Source organism: Phyllobates terribilis, unplaced genomic scaffold, assembly GCF_046119375.1.
Source record: "Phyllobates terribilis strain yellow unplaced genomic scaffold, ASM4611937v1 Scaffold_84__1_contigs__length_6523798, whole genome shotgun sequence".
Classification (NCBI taxonomy): Eukaryota; Metazoa; Chordata; class Amphibia; order Anura; family Dendrobatidae; genus Phyllobates; species Phyllobates terribilis.
In genome coordinates, this window is record NW_027362844.1 from 924,927 (window position 1) to 949,100 (window position 24,174).

The window sequence follows — 24,174 nt, forward strand, 5'->3', positions numbered from 1 at the left end:
AAGGGATCTAGAGGTTGACAACATGTCTTCTTAACGGGAGTCCAGGAGCTCATCTCCACAAATGGACTTTTCAGGATCCTTGGGTGGCTCCGTAGTTTGAAACCAATTCTGGTTATCGCTTCTCGGCCTTTTGGCTAAGATCAAGTGTAGTATCTGTTCTTATCAGTTTAATATCTGATACGTCCCCTATCTGGGGACCATATATTAAATGGATTTTTAGAACAGGGAGATGGAAAAAGAGCTTGCTCTGTCCACTCCACGCATTGACCTGGTATTGCAGTATCTCCAGGACCGGTGCACCCCTTCTTTAATGCAGTTTCTAAAATCAGAAAGAATTGAATTCAATGTTTTTTGTTCATTTTGCTTGTTTGTCGGATTTGGGGATGGACTCTTTGGCTTTGCTTTTCTTCTCCTCATTGGATTTTTCATGTTCAAAGTTGCAGAAGCCAGATTACAAGCTCATTTTGGTTCAACTTCAGCAACTGTGCATTGCATTGCCATGTAATGTGATGCAATGCTATCTTTCTAGCTCTCCCTTTTTACTTCCTTTTGGATAAACAGACATATTAGGCAAGCATTTTGGAGCTTTCACCTAAATAACTACAGGTGGTGAGATAAGCTGCACAATATAATTGACCTTTCAGTATATTGTTGCACACACACCATCTATTTAGCAAATGCCCTTGTTATCAACAGCAGCCTTTTAAACTCACCTGAGCTAACAGGTATGTGCGCTGGTTACTCTGCTGCGCTTAAAATTTCTTTTTTGGTTTGCTACAATGCCTTTTCTGAAACGTTGTCTCCTTCTGCTGGAACACTGACTTCTTTCATTTAATGCCTGCAGACTATAAAAGAGAACCCAACCCAAAAAGTTTGGTTGATTAGTCTGTGGCATTCTGTTAAACTGTTGCTTATGGCGGTCTCTGTGAGCTTCTCAGCGACATTCAGCCAGCCAGGTATCCTGCCTGCAGTAGATGGAATGTGGCAATGGAACGCTGGCTGTGCGTGTCATAATAGGCTCTGAGCCTTTATATACCTGTGCACAGCAGCAGCCACCTTCAGTCTGCTGCTGGACAGCCAGCAGCAGCAGCAGCAGGAGAGGTATGTAATCAGGAGCCCTCCTGCTAAGGGTAGACAGCTGCTCGTTCCACCCCACCCCCCGCCTTAATTGGTTCTCCTCCCTTCCAACGGTGTTGAGGCGGGTGGGAACAGCAGGGGGTGAAGGTGCTGTGTTTAAAGAGGTGGAGTTATGCAGATCTAAAACGCGTGGATTGCAGCAGCAGCAAGCCGAAAAGTGCAGGCATGTAAGGGATCTAGAGGTTGACAACATGTCTTCTTAACGGGAGTCCAGGAGCTCATCTCCACAAATGGACTTTTCAGGATCCTTGGGTGGCTCCGTAGTTTGAAACCAATTCTGGTTATCGCTTCTCGGCCTTTTGGCTAAGATCAAGTGTAGTATCTGTTCTTATCCGTTTAATATCTGATACGTCCCCTATCTGGGGACCATATATTAAATGGATTTTTAGAACAGGGAGATGGAAAAAGAGCTTGCTCTGTCCACTCCACGCATTGACCTAGTATTGCAGTATCTCCAGGACCGGTGCACCCCTTCTTTAATGCAGTTTCTAAAATCAGAAAGAATTGAATTCAATGTTTTTTGTTCATTTTGCTTGTTTGTCGGATTTGGGGATGGACTCTTTGGCTTTGCTTTTCTTCTCCTCATTGGATTTTTCATGTTCAAAGTTGCAGAAGCCAGATTACAAGCTCATTTTGGTTCAACTTCAGCAACTGTGCATTGCATTGCCATTTAATGTGATGCAATGCTATCTTTCTGGCTCTCCCTTTTTACTTCCTTTTGGATAAACAGACATATTAGGCAAGCATTTTGGAGCTTTCACCTAAATAACTACAGGTGGTGAGATAAGCTGCACAATATAATTGACCTTTCAGTATATTGTTGCACACACACCATCTATTTAGCAAATGCCCTTGTTATCAACAGCAGCCTTTTAAACTCACCTGAGCTAACAGGTATGTGCGCTGGTTACTCTGCTGCGCTTAAAATTTCTTTTTTGGTTTGCTACAATGCCTTTTCTGAAACGTTGTCTCCTTCTGCTGGAACACTGACTTCTTTCATTTAATGCCTGCAGACTATAAAAGAGAACCCAACCCAAAAAGTTTGGTTGATTAGTCTGTGGCATTCTGTTAAACTGTTGCTTATGGCGGTCTCTGTGAGCTTCTCAGCGACATTCAGCCAGCCAGGTATCCTGCCTGCAGTAGATGGAATGTGGCAATGGAACGCTGGCTGCGCGTGTCATAATAGGCTCTGAGCCTTTATATACCTGTGCACAGCAGCAGCCACCTTCAGTCTGCTGCTGGACAGCCAGCAGCAGCAGCAGCAGGAGAGGTATGTAATCAGGAGCCCTCCTGCTAAGGGTAGACAGCTGCTCGTTCCACCCCACCCCCCGCCTTAATTGGTTCTCCTCCCTTCCAACGGTGTTGAGGCGGGTGGGAACAGCAGGGGGTGAAGGTGCTGTGTTTAAAGAGGTGGAGTTATGCAGATCTAAAACGCGTGGATTGCAGCAGCAGCAAGCCGAAAAGTGCAGGCATGTAAGGGATCTAGAGGTTGACAACATGTCTTCTTAACGGGAGTCCAGGAGCTCATCTCCACAAATGGACTTTTCAGGATCCTTGGGTGGCTCCGTAGTTTGAAACCAATTCTGGTTATCGCTTCTCGGCCTTTTGGCTAAGATCAAGTGTAGTATCTGTTCTTATCAGTTTAATATCTGATACGTCCCCTATCTGGGGACCATATATTAAATGGATTTTTAGAACAGGGAGATGGAAAAAGAGCTTGCTCTGTCCACTCCACGCATTGACCTGGTATTGCAGTATCTCCAGGACCGGTGCACCCCTTCTTTAATGCAGTTTCTAAAATCAGAAAGAATTGAATTCAATGTTTTTTGTTCATTTTGCTTGTTTGTCGGATTTGGGGATGGACTCTTTGGCTTTGCTTTTCTTCTCCTCATTGGATTTTTCATGTTCAAAGTTGCAGAAGCCAGATTACAAGCTCATTTTGGTTCAACTTCAGCAACTGTGCATTGCATTGCCATGTAATGTGATGCAATGCTATCTTTCTAGCTCTCCCTTTTTACTTCCTTTTGGATAAACAGACATATTAGGCAAGCATTTTGGAGCTTTCACCTAAATAACTACAGGTGGTGAGATAAGCTGCACAATATAATTGACCTTTCAGTATATTGTTGCACACACACCATCTATTTAGCAAATGCCCTTGTTATCAACAGCAGCCTTTTAAACTCACCTGAGCTAACAGGTATGTGCGCTGGTTACTCTGCTGCGCTTAAAATTTCTTTTTTGGTTTGCTACAATGCCTTTTCTGAAACGTTGTCTCCTTCTGCTGGAACACTGACTTCTTTCATTTAATGCCTGCAGACTATAAAAGAGAACCCAACCCAAAAAGTTTGGTTGATTAGTCTGTGGCATTCTGTTAAACTGTTGCTTATGGCGGTCTCTGTGAGCTTCTCAGCGACATTCAGCCAGCCAGGTATCCTGCCTGCAGTAGATGGAATGTGGCAATGGAACGCTGGCTGCGCGTGTCATAATAGGCTCTGAGCCTTTATATACCTGTGCACAGCAGCAGCCACCTTCAGTCTGCTGCTGGACAGCCAGCAGCAGCAGCAGCAGGAGAGGTATGTAATCAGGAGCCCTCCTGCTAAGGGTAGACAGCTGCTCGTTCCACCCCACCCCCCGCCTTAATTGGTTCTCCTCCCTTCCAACGGTGTTGAGGCGGGTGGGAACAGCAGGGGGTGAAGGTGCTGTGTTTAAAGAGGTGGAGTTATGCAGATCTAAAACGCGTGGATTGCAGCAGCAGCAAGCCGAAAAGTGCAGGCATGTAAGGGATCTAGAGGTTGACAACATGTCTTCTTAACGGGAGTCCAGGAGCTCATCTCCACAAATGGACTTTTCAGGATCCTTGGGTGGCTCCGTAGTTTGAAACCAATTCTGGTTATCGCTTCTCGGCCTTTTGGCTAAGATCAAGTGTAGTATCTGTTCTTATCAGTTTAATATCTGATACGTCCCCTATCTGGGAACCATATATTAAATGGATTTTTAGAACAGGGAGATGGAAAAAGAGCTTGCTCTGTCCACTCCACGCATTGACCTGGTATTGCAGTATCTCCAGGACCGGTGCACCCCTTCTTTAATGCAGTTTCTAAAATCAGAAAGAATTGAATTCAATGTTTTTTGTTCATTTTGCTTGTTTGTCGGATTTGGGGATGGACTCTTTGGCTTTGCTTTTCTTCTCCTCATTGGATTTTTCATGTTCAAAGTTGCAGAAGCCAGATTACAAGCTCATTTTGGTTCAACTTCAGCAACTGTGCATTGCATTGCCATGTAATGTGATGCAATGCTATCTTTCTAGCTCTCCCTTTTTACTTCCTTTTGGATAAACAGACATATTAGGCAAGCATTTTGGAGCTTTCACCTAAATAACTACAGGTGGTGAGATAAGCTGCACAATATAATTGACCTTTCAGTATATTGTTGCACACACACCATCTATTTAGCAAATGCCCTTGTTATCAACAGCAGCCTTTTAAACTCACCTGAGCTAACAGGTATGTGCGCTGGTTACTCTGCTGCGCTTAAAATTTCTTTTTTGGTTTGCTACAATGCCTTTTCTGAAACGTTGTCTCCTTCTGCTGGAACACTGACTTCTTTCATTTAATGCCTGCAGACTATAAAAGAGAACCCAACCCAAAAAGTTTGGTTGATTAGTCTGTGGCATTCTGTTAAACTGTTGCTTATGGCGGTCTCTGTGAGCTTCTCAGCGACATTCAGCCAGCCAGGTATCCTGCCTGCAGTAGATGGAATGTGGCAATGGAACGCTGGCTGCGCGTGTCATAATAGGCTCTGAGCCTTTATATACCTGTGCACAGCAGCAGCCACCTTCAGTCTGCTGCTGGACAGCCAGCAGCAGCAGCAGCAGGAGAGGTATGTAATCAGGAGCCCTCCTGCTAAGGGTAGACAGCTGCTCGTTCCACCCCACCCCCCGCCTTAATTGGTTCTCCTCCCTTCCAACGGTGTTGAGGCGGGTGGGAACAGCAGGGGGTGAAGGTGCTGTGTTTAAAGAGGTGGAGTTATGCAGATCTAAAACGCGTGGATTGCAGCAGCAGCAAGCCGAAAAGTGCAGGCATGTAAGGGATCTAGAGGTTGACAACATGTCTTCTTAACGGGAGTCCAGGAGCTCATCTCCACAAATGGACTTTTCAGGATCCTTGGGTGGCTCCGTAGTTTGAAACCAATTCTGGTTATCGCTTCTCGGCCTTTTGGCTGCGATCGTATGACTGTACCTTGATTGGTGCGAGTCTCCTGGAGGAATCCGGACCCTTTTGTGGAGGATTTTCTGCTTTTTCCTGTGGTATTCCATACCGACAGAATCCAAGATGTCTTTTGTGAAGAACACCATCCGTTTGTCCGTGGATCCATCTGACCAGAACAAGAACAACGTGGTTTTCATTGTCCAAGACATCGTTGAAGGCAAAGCTGGAGCAAGACGTTCTGAGATCTTCAGTGTCAACGAATTTTCACGTCAAGGTAATTATGACGTTACCTTTATGGACCAGGATGTTTGCCTTAATGTCTTTGAATGGCTCCGTGGTCACTCTAGTGACCCCTGCTTGGAAGGAGTTAGATGGGAACCTTTGTTTGGTCTGCAAGAAAAGGAGGTGACTGTGACTGTCTATAACCCTTTTACAGACCCTGAGCTGCTGGAGTGCTTCCTCTCTCGCTACTGTGAATATGTGCGGAAGGGAGTGAAGCAAGTCAATTGTCTAGGAATCTTTAACTGTCAGTATAAATTCCGTGTGAAATTGAAAAGGGATCCTGACAGTGTGGGGGGCTTTAGACACCCTCCATCAAATTTTTCCGTTGCAGGCCATAGAGGTTTCCTCTTTTACCCAGGCCAGCCCATGTTTTGCCGCAGATGCTTTTCTTTCGGACATACCATGGTAACATGCCTTAAAGGGCAGTGTTGCCGAAATTGCAGAAAGGAGGGGCATATGGCCAACCAGTGTCCAGAGGCCAAGTCCTGTGATGTCTGTGGGAGTAGTGATCACATGTATAAGGACTGTCCTATGAGTGCACCTAGACGTTCTGATAAAGAACAGAAGGAGGAGGAGCTGGAGAGGAGGCAGATGGCAAGCGCACTGAAAGTGCTGGAAGGATTGGAGAGGGAGGAGAGAGAGGGAAGGAGGCGGGAAACTGGTAGAGCCTCTCCCTCTACGGCGCCAGAGGAGGTGTCCCTGAGACCATGTTCTTCTTCTGCTGAAGAAATGAGGAAGAAGCGGAGGGAAGAAAAGGAGTTCTGGAGGGAAGTGGCAAAGGTGGAGAAAAAGGCAGTGTCTGCGAGAATATCTAGGAAAGTGGTGGAAGCAGAGCTGCCTGAGATGATGACTTTTGGAGAGGCAATGGACGCAACAGGATGTGAAGTGCAAATCTCGGAACCCGACAGTCCTGAACACCCTTCGGGTCCTGAAAACATTGAAGATTTTTCTTCGGAGGATGATAGGGGTGCAAAGAAGAGTCGTAGGGAGGATGGTGGGGGCAGTGATGATGCAGTTTTTAGTGAGCCTCAGAGGAAGATCAGAACTGCCAGAATGAGGAGTGTGGCTGGTGAAGCCAGCGGGTCGGAAACCAGCTGTTCTGTTCTGATGGCGGAGGAGGATAGTGGTGGTGCTGGATAGTGTCACCATATAATATTGTAAATGTTTTTTCTTTTTGTCCTCTTGTGAGCTTTGGTTTAGGCCAAAGGCTATTTCTTTGTGTAATTGGTGAAGGAGTAGAAGTATTATGGGATTTACCATAGTGTCCCAAAACGTAAGAGTGTTTAAAAGTAAAGTAAGAAGAGCTGCTATTTTTGAGTTTTTAGCTATGCAAAATGCATCTATTTTTTGTTTACAAGAATGTGGGGTAGTGGATGGTGTGAAAGGGGATGAATGGTCTTATGGAGCGTCTGTGTGGTCGGGGAGTGCATGTAATAAGAATGATGGTGTGGGTATTTTGGTTAAAGGAAGGGAGGTTGTTTTGAGTGATTATTTGGTTATTGAGGTGGGGAGATGTATCCTTGCTAATTTTGTATACAAGAATGTAAAGTTTTGTGTTATTAATGTTTATGCGCCAGTTGAAAAAAATGAGCGCAAAAATTTATTTGAAAAAATTAAGCTTTTTGTTCCAGGAAGAATACCTGTGGTAATTGTGGGTGATATGAACTGTGATGTGGGGAGAGTGAATGTGGATGTGTCTGGGAAAGCATTATTGGAGTTAGTGAATGATTTTGGGTTGTGTGATATGCAGCGCGTGTGTAACATGAATCCTTTGTTGAACACTTTCTTTTCTGAGAGTGGTAGGGTACAATCCAGATTGGATTATTGTTTTATTTCTAAAAATATGGTTTCTGTTAATTATAGGCAGGAAAACGTTCTTTTTTCAGATCATGTGTGTATGTTGTGTGAGTTGGATATAAAAGTTGATGGAGTGTTTGGGAGAGGATTGTGGAAGTTAAATGTTAAACTGTTAGAGAATGAAGATGTGAGAAAGGAGTATGAAAGGCGGTATGAAGAATGGTGTAAGCATAAAAATGAGTTTGGGAATGTTTGTGAGTGGTGGGACTGGGTGAAGAAACAAACAAAAATGTTCTTTAAAAATTTAGGATACAAGTATGCAGCAATTAAAAGAGAGAGTTTTGTTAAACTGAACGCGCGGTTGAGCGTTTTGTATAAGTTAAGGGAAGGAGGAGTTGAGGTGGAGGAGGATATTTTAGAGGTAAAAAAGGAGATTAGTGAGTTTTTGTTGGAGAGAGGGAGAAGCATAGTGTTTAGGGCAAAGATTGATAAGATGGAGCAGGATGAGAAATGTTCTCGGTTTTTCTTTAAAAAAGTTTTTGGAAAGAAACAGAGTATGAGCGTGGTGTATGGAGCAGATGGAAGTGAGGTGAGTGGAGAGGATATGTGTGAAGAGGTGGCTAAGTTTTATGAGGATCTGTATGCAGTGAAACAGAGGGATGAATGTTTGGAGAATGATGTTTTGAGTGTGTTAGAGAGTAAGTTGAGTGAAGCAGAAAGAGAGAGAGTGATGGGTGAGGTGACTGGTGATGAGGTATGGAAGGTTATGTGTAGTATGGCTTTGAATAAGACGCCGGGGGAGGATGGCCTCCCAGTAGAATTTTATCGTGTGATGTGGGGTGTGATTGGTAAGGACTTTGTGGATGTATGTAAGTATATGTGGGGAAACATGGAGGTGGCTGAGAGTATGCGTGCAGGTATGGTTGTGTTAATTCCTAAGAAAGGGGATTTGAAAAGTCTGAGGAATTGGAGGCCAATAACGTTACTTAATTGTGATTATAAAATCTATGCAAAACTTATGGCTAATAGGATGCGTGATGTGATAGAGAGTGTGATTGGGGATGAGCAGTGTTGTGCGGTACCTGGGAGGCGGATTCATGAGTGTGTGTGTATGTTAAGAGATTGTCTATGGGATTGCATGGGTCGTAAGAAGAGTGTATTTTTGTTAAGTTTGGATTTTGAAAAGGCTTATGATAGGTTGTCGCATGGTTTTTTGTTCAGAGTGTTGTTAAAAATGGGTTTTCCGGCTGATTTTGTTGGGCGAGTGAGAAGTTTGTATGCGGGTGTTTATAGCTGTGTTTTAATGAATGGGTATGTGGGTAGGAAAGTGAATGTGTTTTCGGGTGTGCGACAGGGGTGTCCTTTGTCCCCTGTAGCATTTATTTGTGCAATTGAGCCATTGTTGTGTATGCTGAGGAAAGATAAGGTAATTCGTGGTGTGCAAGTGCCGGGAGGTGGAGGAAAAGAATGGAAGGTGAGTGGTTATATGGATGACGTGTGTGTATTATGTGATTCTGAATGTTCGGTGAGGCGGGTGAAGTTGTTAGTGTCTATTTTTTGTGGTGCATCTGCGTTTAAAGTGAATTGGGAAAAGAGTGAGTGTAAGGGTTTTGGAGGCGGAAGTTTAAGTAGGGATGTAGGTGTGAATGTAGTGAATGGACCTATTAAAGTTTTGGGTGTGAAGTTTTCAGAGAGTTTGGATGGGAAAGAAAGTTGGGATGATGCGAAAGGAAAAGTTGAGCAGAAGTTGAATTTTTGGAAATTGAGGAGTTTATCCTTTTTTGGGAAGATTTTAATTGTTAAGAGTGTGGTGTTGCCAATATTTTTATATATTGCGGTAGTATTTCCACCAGGATATATGTGTATGAGAAGCTTGAATAGAATTTTATTTGTTTTTTTGTGGAACTCGAAAATGGAGAGAGCTAGGAGAGAAATTTTGGTTAAAAGAGTGGAAAAAGGTGGTTTGGGTTTTCCGAATTTGGACGTGTTTTTTGGTGTGAATATCGTTGTGTTTGTTTTGAAAGTGATTAGGGCGGATGGAAAGTTTTCATCTATGTGTAGGTATTTATTTGGAGCGTATTTGTTTCGTTTAAAGTGGCAAGAAAGGGATTTGCGATGTCCGATTGCTTTTGAGGTGCCTGTATGGTATGTGTGGGTTTATAAGTTTTTGGTGAGGTATGAACTGTGTGATGCAGATGTGAGATTGCTGGAGAATAAGAAGGCTGTGTATAGGATGATTGAATGTAGAGAGGTAGAATGTGGAATAAATATGGTTAGGGGTGGTGATGTGCAGAAGGTTTGGAAGAAAGTGCGGATGAGTGGTATGACCAACAAACAGAGTGAAGTTGTGTGGCAGTCTTTACATGGAGTATTACCTGTGAGAGAGTTTCAGAGGAATAGAGGTTTGGTGAGGAGTGAAATGTGTCCAAGAAATGGCTGTGGTGGAAGGGAAAGTGTGTTGCATGTTTTTTGGAATTGCCAGTATGCTAGAGATGTGATTGGGAGAATGGGGCCTTTGTGTAAAGAATTGTGTGGTGTGAATTTGTTGTCTTTTGAGTTGTTTATGTTTGGTTTGGGAATATGTGATGGGACGAAGGAAAGAGTCTTGTGGTTGATGCTTGCATGTATAAAGGAAGTGTTATGGGATGTGAGGAATGTGTATGTGTTTAAAAGGAAGGAAATTGCTGTAAAGGATAGTGTGAAGGTGATTTTGGGGAAGATGTATGTGTGTTTCCTATGGGACAAAAAGAGGAGAGGGGAAGTGGATGCGGAGGGAATATGGAAAGTTAAAAAGTGGAGATATATTGTTAGTACCTCTTGATTTTTGTTATTGTTGTTTTGAAATATGAAATAAATATTTCCGATGATGATGGGGACAGCAAATTGCGTATTGGATTTGACGCAGCTGTTTTGATGGAATTTTCCTTTGTCTGGTTTCCATAGACTGTGGAATTTCCTCGTCTGAGGAGAAAAAAGAAAAAAAAAAAAAAAAAAAAAAAAAAAAATCTGTTCTTATCAGTTTAATATCTGATACGTCCCCTATCTGGGGACCATATATTAAATGGATTTTTAGAACAGGGAGATGGAAAAAGAGCTTGCTCTGTCCACTCCACGCATTGACCTGGTATTGCAGTATCTCCAGGACCGGTGCACCCCTTCTTTAATGCAGTTTCTAAAATCAGAAAGAATTGAATTCAATGTTTTTTGTTCATTTTGCTTGTTTGTCGGATTTGGGGATGGACTCTTTGGCTTTGCTTTTCTTCTCCTCATTGGATTTTTCATGTTCAAAGTTGCAGAAGCCAGATTACAAGCTCATTTTGGTTCAACTTCAGCAACTGTGCATTGCATTGCCATGTAATGTGATGCAATGCTATCTTTCTAGCTCTCCCTTTTTACTTCCTTTTGGATAAACAGACATATTAGGCAAGCATTTTGGAGCTTTCACCTAAATAACTACAGGTGGTGAGATAAGCTGCACAATATAATTGACCTTTCAGTATATTGTTGCACACACACCATCTATTTAGCAAATGCCCTTGTTATCAACAGCAGCCTTTTAAACTCACCTGAGCTAACAGGTATGTGCGCTGGTTACTCTGCTGCGCTTAAAATTTCTTTTTTGGTTTGCTACAATGCCTTTTCTGAAACGTTGTCTCCTTCTGCTGGAACACTGACTTCTTTCATTTAATGCCTGCAGACTATAAAAGAGAACCCAACCCAAAAAGTTTGGTTGATTAGTCTGTGGCATTCTGTTAAACTGTTGCTTATGGCGGTCTCTGTGAGCTTCTCAGCGACATTCAGCCAGCCAGGTATCCTGCCTGCAGTAGATGGAATGTGGCAATGGAACGCTGGCTGCGCGTGTCATAATAGGCTCTGAGCCTTTATATACCTGTGCACAGCAGCAGCCACCTTCAGTCTGCTGCTGGACAGCCAGCAGCAGCAGCAGCAGGAGAGGTATGTAATCAGGAGCCCTCCTGCTAAGGGTAGACAGCTGCTCGTTCCACCCCACCCCCCGCCTTAATTGGTTCTCCTCCCTTCCAACGGTGTTGAGGCGGGTGGGAACAGCAGGGGGTGAAGGTGCTGTGTTTAAAGAGGTGGAGTTATGCAGATCTAAAACGCGTGGATTGCAGCAGCAGCAAGCCGAAAAGTGCAGGCATGTAAGGGATTTAGAGGTTGACAACATGTCTTCTTAACGGGAGTCCAGGAGCTCATCTCCACAAATGGACTTTTCAGGATCCTTGGGTGGCTCCGTAGTTTGAAACCAATTCTGGTTATCGCTTCTCGGCCTTTTGGCTAAGATCAAGTGTAGTATCTGTTCTTATCAGTTTAATATCTGATACGTCCCCTATCTGGGGACCATATATTAAATGGATTTTTAGAACAGGGAGATGGAAAAAGAGCTTGCTCTGTCCACTCCACGCATTGACCTGGTATTGCAGTATCTCCAGGACCGGTGCACCCCTTCTTTAATGCAGTTTCTAAAATCAGAAAGAATTGAATTCAATGTTTTTTGTTCATTTTGCTTGTTTGTCGGATTTTGGGATGGACTCTTTGGCTTTGCTTTTCTTCTCCTCATTGGATTTTTCATGTTCAAAGTTGCAGAAGCCAGATTACAAGCTCATTTTGGTTCAACTTCAGCAACTGTGCATTGCATTGCCATGTAATGTGATGCAATGCTATCTTTCTAGCTCTCCCTTTTTACTTCCTTTTGGATAAACAGACATATTAGGCAAGCATTTTGGAGCTTTCACCTAAATAACTACAGGTGGTGAGATAAGCTGCACAATATAATTGACCTTTCAGTATATTGTTGCACACACACCATCTATTTAGCAAATGCCCTTGTTATCAACAGCAGCCTTTTAAACTCACCTGAGCTAACAGGTATGTGCGCTGGTTACTCTGCTGCGCTTAAAATTTCTTTTTTGGTTTGCTACAATGCCTTTTCTGAAACGTTGTCTCCTTCTGCTGGAACACTGACTTCTTTCATTTAATGCCTGCAGACTATAAAAGAGAACCCAACCCAAAAAGTTTGGTTGATTAGTCTGTGGCATTCTGTTAAACTGTTGCTTATGGCGGTCTCTGTGAGCGTCTCAGCGACATTCAGCCAGCCAGGTATCCTGCCTGCAGTAGATGGAATGTGGCAATGGAACGCTGGCTGCGCGTGTCATAATAGGCTCTGAGCCTTTATATACCTGTGCACAGCAGCAGCCACCTTCAGTCTGCTGCTGGACAGCCAGCAGCAGCAGCAGCAGGAGAGGTATGTAATCAGGAGCCCTCCTGCTAAGGGTAGACAGCTGCTCGTTCCACCCCACCCCCCGCCTTAATTGGTTCTCCTCCCTTCCAACGGTGTTGAGGCGGGTGGGAACAGCAGGGGGTGAAGGTGCTGTGTTTAAAGAGGTGGAGTTATGCAGATCTAAAACGCGTGGATTGCAGCAGCAGCAAGCCGAAAAGTGCAGGCATGTAATTGATCTAGAGGTTGACAACATGTCTTCTTAACGGGAGTCCAGGAGCTCATCTCCACAAATGGACTTTTCAGGATCCTTGGGTGGCTCCGTAGTTTGAAACCAATTCTGGTTATCGCTTCTCGGCCTTTTGGCTAAGATCAAGTGTAGTATCTGTTCTGAATGGCTCCGCGGGCAGGTCCATGTCTCGCTTCTTCCTGCTTCCTCTTTGGAGGCGACTCGGCTGGGACAAGTGGGACAGCTCCTTCCCCTACAACTGGACGACGCCATGGTTCTACGGAGACGTCGTTCGATTTGTGGGGGAGCATCAACTGGAGGGACTCAAGCCCGACTTGTGGAAGCCCAAAACTATCCACAAGCTAATCAGAGCCAAGGATGACGTGGAGAACATCACAGGACTTCACCAGGACACGCTGGAGACTGTGTGGACAAATGTGTCGTCTGACAGGCTGACCAACGGGCACAAGGACTTGTCGTGGATGGCGATTCAGGGCGGACTGCCCGTCCGGTCATTCATGCATGCCCGGAACCTGTGCAAGACCCGGTACTGCCCAAGGTGCCCCTTCGTGGAGGAAACATCTTTGCACACTTTTTGGGACTGCGGATTTGCACAGCGCCTATTGACTGCACTTGAGGACGACCTGAGGAACTCTGTCCCCAGGGCGAGCCTATCGCACCATTCTGTGCTTTACGGACTCTTCCCTGGGGTTCATACCGTCGGAGCCATCCAGGAGGCTTGGCGCCTTATGAACTGCTTCAAGGATGCCGTTTGGGTCGCCAGGAACCGGCTCATCTTGAGGAGGGAGAGGATGTCCATCCAGGACTGCCGCAGGCTGATCCACAGCCTGCTCAGAGACTATTCCATCATGGACGGTCCGGAGGACGAGGACGAGGACTAAACCCCTCCTCCCCCTCTCCCCTTATGTGTCTTGTCTTTCAATAAAGCTTCGGGCCTGTGATTTTCCCCTCCCCATCCCCTTTTTCTCAATCCCCATCCCTTATCACGGTTCGTCGTACTGTATTGATTGACATGCTTTTTCTTTCAGATTGAGTGTTTTGTGTAGCATAGGGGTGTGATGTGTCTAGTTAGTGCGTCGTATCCTCATGCTATGTAAATATGATGTAGAATTCTGTGTGTACTGGGCTGCGGCACTGTACACTGTCTGTTAACTTATTTTTTGTGCTAATAAAAGATATATTCAATCAAAAAAAAATCTGTTCTTATCAGTTTAATATCTGATACGTCCCCTATCTGGGGACCATATATTAAATGGATTTTTAGAACAGGGAGATAGAAAAAGAGCTTGCTCTGTCCACTCCACGCATTGACCTGGTATTGCAGTATCTCCAGGACCGGTGCACCCCTTCTTTAATGAAGTTTCTAAAATCAGAAAGAATTGAATTCAATGTTTTTTGTTCATTTTGCTTGTTTGTCGGATTTTGGGATGGACTCTTTGGCTTTGCTTTTCTTCTCCTCATTGGATTTTTCATGTTCAAAGTTGCAGAAGCCAGATTACAAGCTCATTTTGGTTCAACTTCAGCAACTGTGCATTGCATTGCCATGTAATGTGATGCAATGCTATCTTTCTAGCTCTCCCTTTTTACTTCCTTTTGGATAAACAGACATATTAGGCAAGCATTTTGGAGCTTTCACCTAAATAACTACAGGTGGTGAGATAAGCTGCACAATATAATTGACCTTTCAGTATATTGTTGCACACACACCATCTATTTAGCAAATGCCCTTGTTATCAACAGCAGCCTTTTAAACTCACCTGAGCTAACAGGTATGTGCGCTGGTTACTCTGCTGCGCTTAAAATTTCTTTTTTGGTTTGCTACAATGCCTTTTCTGAAACGTTGTCTCCTTCTGCTGGAACACTGACTTCTTTCATTTAATGCCTGCAGACTATAAAAGAGAACCCAACCCAAAAAGTTTGGTTGATTAGTCTGTGGCATTCTGTTAAACTGTTGCTTATGGCGGTCTCTGTGAGCTTCTCAGCGACATTCAGCCAGCCAGGTATCCTGCCTGCAGTAGATGGAATGTGGCAATGGAACGCTGGCTGCGCGTGTCATAATAGGCTCTGAGCCTTTATATACCTGTGCACAGCAGCAGCCACCTTCAGTCTGCTGCTGGACAGCCAGCAGCAGCAGCAGCAGGAGAGGTATGTAATCAGGAGCCCTCCTGCTAAGGGTAGACAGCTGCTCGTTCCACCCCACCCCCCGCCTTAATTGGTTCTCCTCCCTTCCAACGGTGTTGAGGCGGGTGGGAACAGCAGGGGGTGAAGGTGCTGTGTTTAAAGAGGTGGAGTTATGCAGATCTAAAACGCGTGGATTGCAGCAGCAGCAAGCCGAAAAGTGCAGGCATGTAAGGGATCTAGAGGTTGACAACATGTCTTCTTAACGGGAGTCCAGGAGCTCATCTCCACAAATGGACTTTTCAGGATCCTTGGGTGGCTCCGTAGTTTGAAACCAATTCTGGTTATCGCTTCTCGGCCTTTTGGCTAAGATCAAGTGTAGTATCTGTTCTTATCAGTTTAATATCTGATACGTCCCCTATCTGGGGACCATATATTAAATGGATTTTTAGAACAGGGAGATGGAAAAAGAGCTTGCTCTGTCCACTCCACGCATTGACCTGGTATTGCAGTATCTCCAGGACCGGTGCACCCCTTCTTTAATGCAGTTTCTAAAATCAGAAAGAATTGAATTCAATGTTTTTTGTTCATTTTGCTTGTTTGTCGGATTTTGGGATGGACTCTTTGGCTTTGCTTTTCTTCTCCTCATTGGATTTTTCATGTTCAAAGTTGCAGAAGCCAGATTACAAGCTCATTTTGGTTCAACTTCAGCAACTGTGCATTGCATTGCCATGTAATGTGATGCAATGCTATCTTTCTAGCTCTCCCTTTTTACTTCCTTTTGGATAAACAGACATATTAGGCAAGCATTTTGGAGCTTTCACCTAAATAACTACAGGTGGTGAGATAAGCTGCACAATATAATTGACCTTTCAGTATATTGTTGCACACACACCATCTATTTAGCAAATGCCCTTGTTATCAACAGCAGCCTTTTAAACTCACCTGAGCTAACAGGTATGTGCGCTGGTTACTCTGCTGCGCTTAAAATTTCTTTTTTGGTTTGCTACAATGCCTTTTCTGAAACGTTGTCTCCTTCTGCTGGAACACTGACTTCTTTCATTTAATGCCTGCAGACTATAAAAGAGAACCCAACCCAAAAAGTTTGGTTGATTAGTCTGTGGCATTCTGTTAAACTGTTGCTTATGGCGGTCTCTGTGAGCTTCTCAGCGACATTCAGCCAGCCAGGTATCCTGCCTGCAGTAGATGGAATGTGGCAATGGAACGCTGGCTGCGCATGTCATAATAGGCTCTGAGCCTTTATATACCTGTGCACAGCAGCAGCCACCTTCAGTCTGCTGCTGGACAGCCAGCAGCAGCAGCAGGAGAGGTATGTAATCAGGAGCCCTCCTGCTAAGGGTAGACAGCTGCTCGTTCCACCCCACCCCCCGCCTTAATTGGTTCTCCTCCCTTCCAACGGTGTTGAGGCGGGTGGGAACAGCAGGGGGTGAAGGTGCTGTGTTTAAAGAGGTGGAGTTATGCAGATCTAAAACGCGTGGATTGCAGCAGCAGCAAGCCGAAAAGTGCAGGCATGTAAGGGATCTAGAGGTTGACAACATGTCTTCTTAACGGGAGTCCAGGAGCTCATCTCCACAAATGGACTTTTCAGGATCCTTGGGTGGCTCCGTAGTTTGAAACCAATTCTGGTTATCGCTTCTCGGCCTTTTGGCTAAGATCAAGTGTAGTATCTGTTCTTATCAGTTTAATATCTGATACGTCCCCTATCTGGGGACCATATATTAAATGGATTTTTAGAACAGGGAGATGGAAAAAGAGCTTGCTCTGTCCACTCCACGCATTGACCTGGTATTGCAGTATCTCCAGGACCGGTGCACCCCTTCTTTAATGCAGTTTCTAAAATCAGAAAGAATTGAATTCAATGTTTTTTGTTCATTTTGCTTGTTTGTCGGATTTTGGGATGGACTCTTTGGCTTTGCTTTTCTTCTCCTCATTGGATTTTTCATGTTCAAAGTTGCAGAAGCCAGATTACAAGCTCATTTTGGTTCAACTTCAGCAACTGTGCATTGCATTGCCATGTAATGTGATGCAATGCTATCTTTCTAGCTCTCCCTTTTTACTTCCTTTTGGATAAACAGACATATTAGGCAAGCATTTTGGAGCTTTCACCTAAATAACTACAGGTGGTGAGATAAGCTGCACAATATAATTTACCTTTCAGTATATTGTTGCACACACACCATCTATTTAGCAAATGCCCTTGTTATCAACAGCAGCCTTTTAAACTCACCTGAGCTAACAGGTATGTGCGCTGGTTACTCTGCTGCGCTTAAAATTTCTTTTTTGGTTTGCTACAATGCCTTTTCTGAAACGTTGTCTCCTTCTGCTGGAACACTGACTTCTTTCATTTAATGCCTGCAGACTATAAAAGAGAACCCAACCCAAAAAGTTTGGTTGATTAGTCTGTGGCATTCTGTTAAACTGTTGCTTATGGCGGTCTCTGTGAGCTTCTCAGCGACATTCAGCCAGCCAGGTATCCTGCCTGCAGTAGATGGAATGTGGCAATGGAACGCTGACTGCGCGTGTCATAATAGGCTCTGAGCCTTTATATACCTGTGCACAGCAGCAGCCACCTTCAGTCTGCTGCTGGACAGCCAGCAGCAGCAGCAGCAGGAGAGGTATGTAATCAGGAGCCCTCCTGCTAAGGGTAGACAGCTGCTCGTTCCACCCCACCCCCCGCCTTAATTGGTTCTCCTCCCTTCCAACGGTGTTGAGGCGGGTGGGAACAGCAGGGGGTGAAGGTGCTGTGTTTAAAGAGGTGGAGTTATGCAGATCTAAAACGCGTGGATTGCAGCAGCAGCAAGCCGAAAAGTGCAGGCATGTAAGGGATCTAGAGGTTGACAACATGTCTTCTTAACGGGAGTCCAGGAGCTCATCTCCACAAATGGACTTTTCAGGATCATTGGGTGGCTCCGTAGTTTGAAACCAATTCTGGTTATCGCTTCTCGGCCTTTTGGCTAAGATCAAGTGTAGTATCTGTTCTTATCAGTTTAATATCTGATACGTCCCCTATCTGGGGACCATATATTAAATGGATTTTTAGAACAGGGAGATGGAAAAAGAGCTTGCTCTGTCCACTCCACGCATTGACCTGGTATTGCAGTATCTCCAGGACCGGTGCACCCCTTCTTTAATGCAGTTTCTAAAATCAGAAAGAATTGAATTCAATGTTTTTTGTTCATTTTGCTTGTTTGTCGGATTTTGGGATGGACTCTTTGGCTTTGCTTTTCTTCTCCTCATTGGATTTTTCATGTTCAAAGTTGCAGAAGCCAGATTACAAGCTCATTTTGGTTCAATTTCAGCAACTGTGCATTGCATTGCCATGTAATGTGATGCAATGCTATCTTTCTAGCTCTCCCTTTTTACTTCCTTTTGGATAAACAGACATATTAGGCAAGCATTTTGGAGCTTTCACCTAAATAACTACAGGTGGTGAGATAAGCTGCACAATATAATTGACCTTTCAGTATATTGTTGCACACACACCATCTATTTAGCAAATGCCCTTGTTATCAACAGCAGCCTTTTAAACTCACCTGAGCTAACAGGTATGTGCGCTGGTTACTCTGCTGCGCTTAAAATTTCTTTTTTGGTTTGCTACAATGCCTTTTCTGAAACGTTGTCTCCTTCTGCTGGAACACTGACTTCTTTCATTTAATGCCTGCAGACTATAAAAGAGAACCCAACCCAAAAAGTTTGGTTGATTAGTCTGTGGCATTCTGTTAAACTGTTGCTTATGGCGGTCTCTGTGAGCTTCTCAGCGACATTCAGCCAGCCAGGTATCCTGCCTGCAGTAGATGGAATGTGGCAATGGAACGCTGGCTGCGCGTGTCATAATAGGCTCTGAGCCTTTATATACCTGTGCACAGCAGCAGCCACCTTCAGTCTGCTGCTGGACAGCCAGCAGCAGCAGGAGAGGTATGTAATCAGGAGCCCTCCTGCTAAGGGTAGACAGCTGCTCGTTCCACCCCACCCCCCGCCTTAATTGGTTCTCCTCCCTTCCAACGGTGTTGAGGCGGGTGGGAACAGCAGGGGGTGAAGGTGCTGTGTTTAAAGAGGTGGAGTTATGCAGATCTAAAACGCGTGGATTGCAGCAGCAGCAAGCCGAAAAGTGCAGGCATGTAAGGGATCTAGAGGTTGACAACATGTCTTCTTAACGGGAGTCCAGGAGCTCATCTCCACAAATGGACTTTTCAGGATCCTTGGGTGGCTCCGTAGTTTGAAACCAATTCTGGTTATCGCTTCTCGGCCTTTTGGCTAAGATCAAGTGTAGTATCTGTTCTTATCAGTTTAATATCTGATACGTCCCCTATCTGGGGACCATATATTAAATGGATTTTTAGAACAGGGAGATGGAAAAAGAGCTTGCTCTGTCCACTCCACGCATTGACCTGGTATTGCAGTATCTCCAGGACCGGTGCACCCCTTCTTTAATGCAGTTTCTAAAATCAGAAAGAATTGAATTCAATGTTTTTTGTTCATTTTGCTTGTTTGTCGGATTTTGGGATGGACTCTTTGGCTTTGCTTTTCTTCTCCTCATTGGATTTTTCATGTTCAAAGTTGCAGAAGCCAGATTACAAGCTCATTTTGGTTCAACTTCAGCAACTGTGCATTGCATTGCCATGTAATGTGATGCAATGCTATCTTTCTAGCTCTCCCTTTTTACTTCCTTTTGGATAAACAGACATATTAGGCAAGCATTTTGGAGCTTTCACCTAAATAACTACAGGTGGTGAGATAAGCTGCACAATATAATTGACCTTTCAGTATATTGTTGCACACACACCATCTATTTAGCAAATGCCCTTGTTATCAACAGCAGCCTTTTAAACTCACCTGAGCTAACAGGTATGTGCGCTGGTTACTCTGCTGCGCTTAAAATTTCTTTTTTGGTTTGCTACAATGCCTTTTCTGAAACGTTGTCTCCTTCTGCTGGAACACTGACTTCTTTCATTTAATGCCTGCAGACTATAAAAGAGAACCCAACCCAAAAAGTTTGGTTGATTAGTCTGTGGCATTCTGTTAAACTGTTGCTTATGGCGGTCTCTGTCAGCTTCTCAGCGACATTCAGCCAGCCAGGTATCCTGCCTGCAGTAGATGGAATGTGGCAATGGAACGCTGGCTGCGCGTGTCATAATAGGCTCTGAGCCTTTATATACCTGTGCACAGCAGCAGCCACCTTCAGTCTGCTGCTGGACAGCCAGCAGCAGCAGCAGCAGGAGAGGTATGTAATCAGGAGCCCTCCTGCTAAGGGTAGACAGCTGCTCGTTCCACCCCACCCCCCGCCTTAATTGGTTCTCCTCCCTTCCAACGGTGTTGAGGCGGGTGGGAACAGCAGGGGGTGAAGGTGCTGTGTTTAAAGAGGTGGAGTTATGCAGATCTAAAACGCGTGGATTGCAGCAGCAGCAAGCCGAAAAGTGCAGGCATGTAAGGGATCTAGAGGTTGACAACATGTCTTCTTAACGGGAGTCCAGGAGCTCATCTCCACAAATGGACTTTTCAGGATCCTTGGGTGGCTCCGTAGTTTGAAACCAATTCTGGTTATCGCTTCTCGGCCTTTTGGCTAAGATCAAGTGTAGTATCTGTTCTTATCAGTTTAATATCTGATACGTCCCCTATCTGGGGACCATATATTAAATGGATTTTTAGAACAGGGAGATGGAAAAAGAGCTTGCTCTGTCCACTCCACGCATTGACCTGGTATTGCAGTATCTCCAGGACCGGTGCACCCCTTCTTTAATGCAGTTTCTAAAATCAGAAAGAATTGAATTCAATGTTTTTTGTTCATTTTGCTTGTTTGTCGGATTTTGGGATGGACTCTTTGGCTTTGCTTTTCTTCTCCTCATTGGATTTTTCATGTTCAAAGTTGCAGAAGCCAGATTACAAGCTCATTTTGGTTCAACTTCAGCAACTGTGCATTGCATTGCCATGTAATGTGATGCAATGCTATCTTTCTAGCTCTCCCTTTTTACTTCCTTTTGGATAAACAGACATATTAGGCAAGCATTTTGGAGCTTTCACCTAAATAACTACAGGTGGTGAGATAAGCTGCACAATATAATTGACCTTTCAGTATATTGTTGCACACACACCATCTATTTAGCAAATGCCCTTGTTATCAACAGCAGCCTTTTAAACTCACCTGAGCTAACAGGTATGTGCGCTGGTTACTCTGCTGCGCTTAAAATTTCTTTTTTGGTTTGCTACAATGCCTTTTCTGAAACGTTGTCTCCTTCTGCTGGAACACTGACTTCTTTCATTTAATGCCTGCAGACTATAAAAGAGAACCCAACCCAAAAAGTTTGGTTGATTAGTCTGTGGCATTCTGTTAAACTGTTGCTTATGGCGGTCTCTGTGAGCTTCTCAGCGACATTCAGCCAGCCAGGTATCCTGCCTGCAGTAGATGGAATGTGGCAATGGAACGCTGGCTGCGCGTGTCATAATAGGCTCTGAGCCTTTATATACCTGTGCACAGCAGCAGCCACCTTCAGTCTGCTGCTGGACAGCCAGCAGCAGCAGCAGCAGGAGAGGTATGTAATCAGGAGCCCTCCTGCTAAGGGTAGACAGCTGCTCGTTCCACCCCACCCCCCGCCTTAATTGGTTCTCCTCCCTTCCAACGGTGTTGAGGCGGGTGGGAACAGCAGGGGGTGAAGGTGCTGTGTTTAAAGAGGTGGAGTTATGCAGATCTAAAACGCGTGGATTGCAGCAGCAGCAAGCCGAAAAGTGCAGGCATGTAAGGGATCTAGAGGTTGACAACATGTCTTCTTAACGGGAGTCCAGGAGCTCATCTCCACAAATGGACTTTTCAGGATCCTTGGGTGGCTCCGTAGTTTGAAACCAATTCTGGTTATCGCTTCTCGGCCTTTTGGCTAAGATCAAGTGTAGTATCTGTTCTGAATGGCTCCGCGGGCAGGTCCATGTCTCGCTTCTTCCTGCTTCCTCTTTGGAGGCGACTCGGCTGGGACAAGTGGGACAGCTCCTTCCCCTACAACTGGACGACGCCATGGTTCTACGGAGACGTCGTTCGATTTGTGGGGGAGCATCAACTGGAGGGACTCAAGCCCGACTTGTGGAAGCCCAAAACTATCCACAAGCTAATCAGAGCCAAGGATGACGTGGAGAACATCACAGGACTTCACCAGGACACGCTGGAGACTGTGTGGACAAATGTGTCGTCTGACAGGCTGACCAACGGGCACAAGGACTTGTCGTGGATGGCGATTCAGGGCGGACTGCCCGTCCGGTCATTCATGCATGCCCGGAACCTGTGCAAGACCCGGTACTGCCCAAGGTGCCCCTTCGTGGAGGAAACATCTTTGCACACTTTTTGGGACTGCGGATTTGCACAGCGCCTATTGACTGCACTTGAGGACGACCTGAGGAACTCTGTCCCCAGGGCGAGCCTATCGCACCATTCTGTGCTTTACGGACTCTTCCCTGGGGTTCATACAATCGGAGCCATCCAGGAGGCTTGGCGCCTTATGAACTGCTTCAAGGATGCCGTTTGGGTCGCCAGGAACCGGCTCATCTTGAGGAGGGAGAGGATGTCCATCCAGGACTGCCGCAGGCTGATCCACAGCCTGCTCAGAGACTATTCCATCATGGACGGTCCGGAGGACGAGGACGAGGACTAAACCCCTCCTCCCCCTCTCCCCTTATGTGTCTTGTCTTTCAATAAAGCTTCGGGCCTGTGATTTTCCCCTCCCCATCCCCTTTTTCTCAATCCCCATCCCTTATCACGGTTCGTCGTACTGTATTGATTGACATGCTTTTTCTTTCAGATTGAGTGTTTTGTGTAGCATAGGGGTGTGATGTGTCTAGTTAGTGCGTCGTATCCTCATGCTATGTAAATATGATGTAGAATTCTGTGTGTACTGGGCTGCGGCACTGTACACTGTCTGTTAACTTATTTTTTGTGCTAATAAAAGATATATTCAATCAAAAAAAAATCTGTTCTTATCAGTTTAATATCTGATACGTCCCCTATCTGGGGACCATATATTAAATGGATTTTTAGAACAGGGAGATAGAAAAAGAGCTTGCTCTGTCCACTCCACGCATTGACCTGGTATTGCAGTATCTCCAGGACCGGTGCACCCCTTCTTTAATGAAGTTTCTAAAATCAGAAAGAATTGAATTCAATGTTTTTTGTTCATTTTGCTTGTTTGTCGGATTTTGGGATGGACTCTTTGGCTTTGCTTTTCTTCTCCTCATTGGATTTTTCATGTTCAAAGTTGCAGAAGCCAGATTACAAGCTCATTTTGGTTCAACTTCAGCAACTGTGCATTGCATTGCCATGTAATGTGATGCAATGCTATCTTTCTAGCTCTCCCTTTTTACTTCCTTTTGGATAAACAGACATATTAGGCAAGCATTTTGGAGCTTTCACCTAAATAACTACAGGTGGTGAGATAAGCTGCACAATATAATTGACCTTTCAGTATATTGTTGCACACACACCATCTATTTAGCAAATGCCCTTGTTATCAACAGCAGCCTTTTAAACTCACCTGAGCTAACAGGTATGTGCGCTGGTTACTCTGCTGCGCTTAAAATTTCTTTTTTGGTTTGCTACAATGCCTTTTCTGAAACGTTGTCTCCTTCTGCTGGAACACTGACTTCTTTCATTTAATGCCTGCAGACTATAAAAGAGAACCCAACCCAAAAAGTTTGGTTGATTAGTCTGTGGCATTCTGTTAAACTGTTGCTTATGGCGGTCTCTGTGAGCTTCTCAGCGACATTCAGCCAGCCAGGTATCCTGCCTGCAGTAGATGGAATGTGGCAATGGAACGCTGGCTGCGCGTGTCATAATAGGCTCTGAGCCTTTATATACCTGTGCACAGCAGCAGCCACCTTCAGTCTGCTGCTGGACAGCCAGCAGCAGCAGCAGCAGGAGAGGTATGTAATCAGGAGCCCTCCTGCTAAGGGTAGACAGCTGCTCGTTCCACCCCACCCCCCGCCTTAATTGGTTCTCCTCCCTTCCAACGGTGTTGAGGCGGGTGGGAACAGCAGGGGGTGAAGGTGCTGTGTTTAAAGAGGTGGAGTTATGCAGATCTAAAACGCGTGGATTGCAGCAGCAGCAAGCCGAAAAGTGCAGGCATGTAAGGGATCTAGAGGTTGACAACATG

General features: G+C 44.9%; 12 non-coding genes and 3 pseudogenes across 12 annotated transcripts; all 15 read left to right on the forward strand.

The window, feature by feature from the left end:
- Window positions 1-114: 114 nt before the first annotated feature.
- LOC141197596 (U2 spliceosomal RNA) lies at window positions 115-305 on the forward strand. Its single transcript, XR_012269824.1, has one exon. It is a non-coding gene; the product is annotated as a U2 spliceosomal RNA (small nuclear RNA).
- A 1,115-nt stretch (window positions 306-1,420) lies between these two features.
- LOC141197537 (U2 spliceosomal RNA) lies at window positions 1,421-1,611 on the forward strand. Its single transcript, XR_012269787.1, has one exon. It is a non-coding gene; the product is annotated as a U2 spliceosomal RNA (small nuclear RNA).
- A 1,115-nt stretch (window positions 1,612-2,726) lies between these two features.
- LOC141197602 (U2 spliceosomal RNA) lies at window positions 2,727-2,917 on the forward strand. The gene has a single exon (XR_012269825.1). It is a non-coding gene; the product is annotated as a U2 spliceosomal RNA (small nuclear RNA).
- A 1,115-nt stretch (window positions 2,918-4,032) lies between these two features.
- Window positions 4,033-4,223, forward strand: LOC141197514 (U2 spliceosomal RNA). The gene has a single exon (XR_012269765.1). It is a non-coding gene; the product is annotated as a U2 spliceosomal RNA (small nuclear RNA).
- Window positions 4,224-10,378: 6,155 nt separating this feature from the next.
- LOC141197575 (U2 spliceosomal RNA) lies at window positions 10,379-10,585 on the forward strand (annotated as a pseudogene).
- Window positions 10,586-11,700: 1,115 nt separating this feature from the next.
- LOC141197603 (U2 spliceosomal RNA) lies at window positions 11,701-11,891 on the forward strand. The gene has a single exon (XR_012269826.1). It is a non-coding gene; the product is annotated as a U2 spliceosomal RNA (small nuclear RNA).
- A 1,115-nt stretch (window positions 11,892-13,006) lies between these two features.
- Window positions 13,007-13,138, forward strand: LOC141197586 (U2 spliceosomal RNA; annotated as a pseudogene).
- Window positions 13,139-14,063: 925 nt separating this feature from the next.
- On the forward strand, window positions 14,064-14,259 carry LOC141197553 (U2 spliceosomal RNA). Its single transcript, XR_012269802.1, has one exon. It is a non-coding gene; the product is annotated as a U2 spliceosomal RNA (small nuclear RNA).
- A 1,115-nt stretch (window positions 14,260-15,374) lies between these two features.
- On the forward strand, window positions 15,375-15,565 carry LOC141197604 (U2 spliceosomal RNA). The gene has a single exon (XR_012269827.1). It is a non-coding gene; the product is annotated as a U2 spliceosomal RNA (small nuclear RNA).
- Window positions 15,566-16,677: 1,112 nt separating this feature from the next.
- LOC141197606 (U2 spliceosomal RNA) lies at window positions 16,678-16,868 on the forward strand. The gene has a single exon (XR_012269829.1). It is a non-coding gene; the product is annotated as a U2 spliceosomal RNA (small nuclear RNA).
- A 1,115-nt stretch (window positions 16,869-17,983) lies between these two features.
- Window positions 17,984-18,174, forward strand: LOC141197607 (U2 spliceosomal RNA). The gene has a single exon (XR_012269830.1). It is a non-coding gene; the product is annotated as a U2 spliceosomal RNA (small nuclear RNA).
- A 1,109-nt stretch (window positions 18,175-19,283) lies between these two features.
- Window positions 19,284-19,474, forward strand: LOC141197608 (U2 spliceosomal RNA). Its single transcript, XR_012269831.1, has one exon. It is a non-coding gene; the product is annotated as a U2 spliceosomal RNA (small nuclear RNA).
- Window positions 19,475-20,589: 1,115 nt separating this feature from the next.
- On the forward strand, window positions 20,590-20,780 carry LOC141197609 (U2 spliceosomal RNA). Its single transcript, XR_012269832.1, has one exon. It is a non-coding gene; the product is annotated as a U2 spliceosomal RNA (small nuclear RNA).
- A 1,115-nt stretch (window positions 20,781-21,895) lies between these two features.
- LOC141197587 (U2 spliceosomal RNA) lies at window positions 21,896-22,027 on the forward strand (annotated as a pseudogene).
- Window positions 22,028-22,952: 925 nt separating this feature from the next.
- On the forward strand, window positions 22,953-23,148 carry LOC141197554 (U2 spliceosomal RNA). The gene has a single exon (XR_012269803.1). It is a non-coding gene; the product is annotated as a U2 spliceosomal RNA (small nuclear RNA).
- The last annotated feature ends 1,026 nt before the right edge of the window (window positions 23,149-24,174 follow it).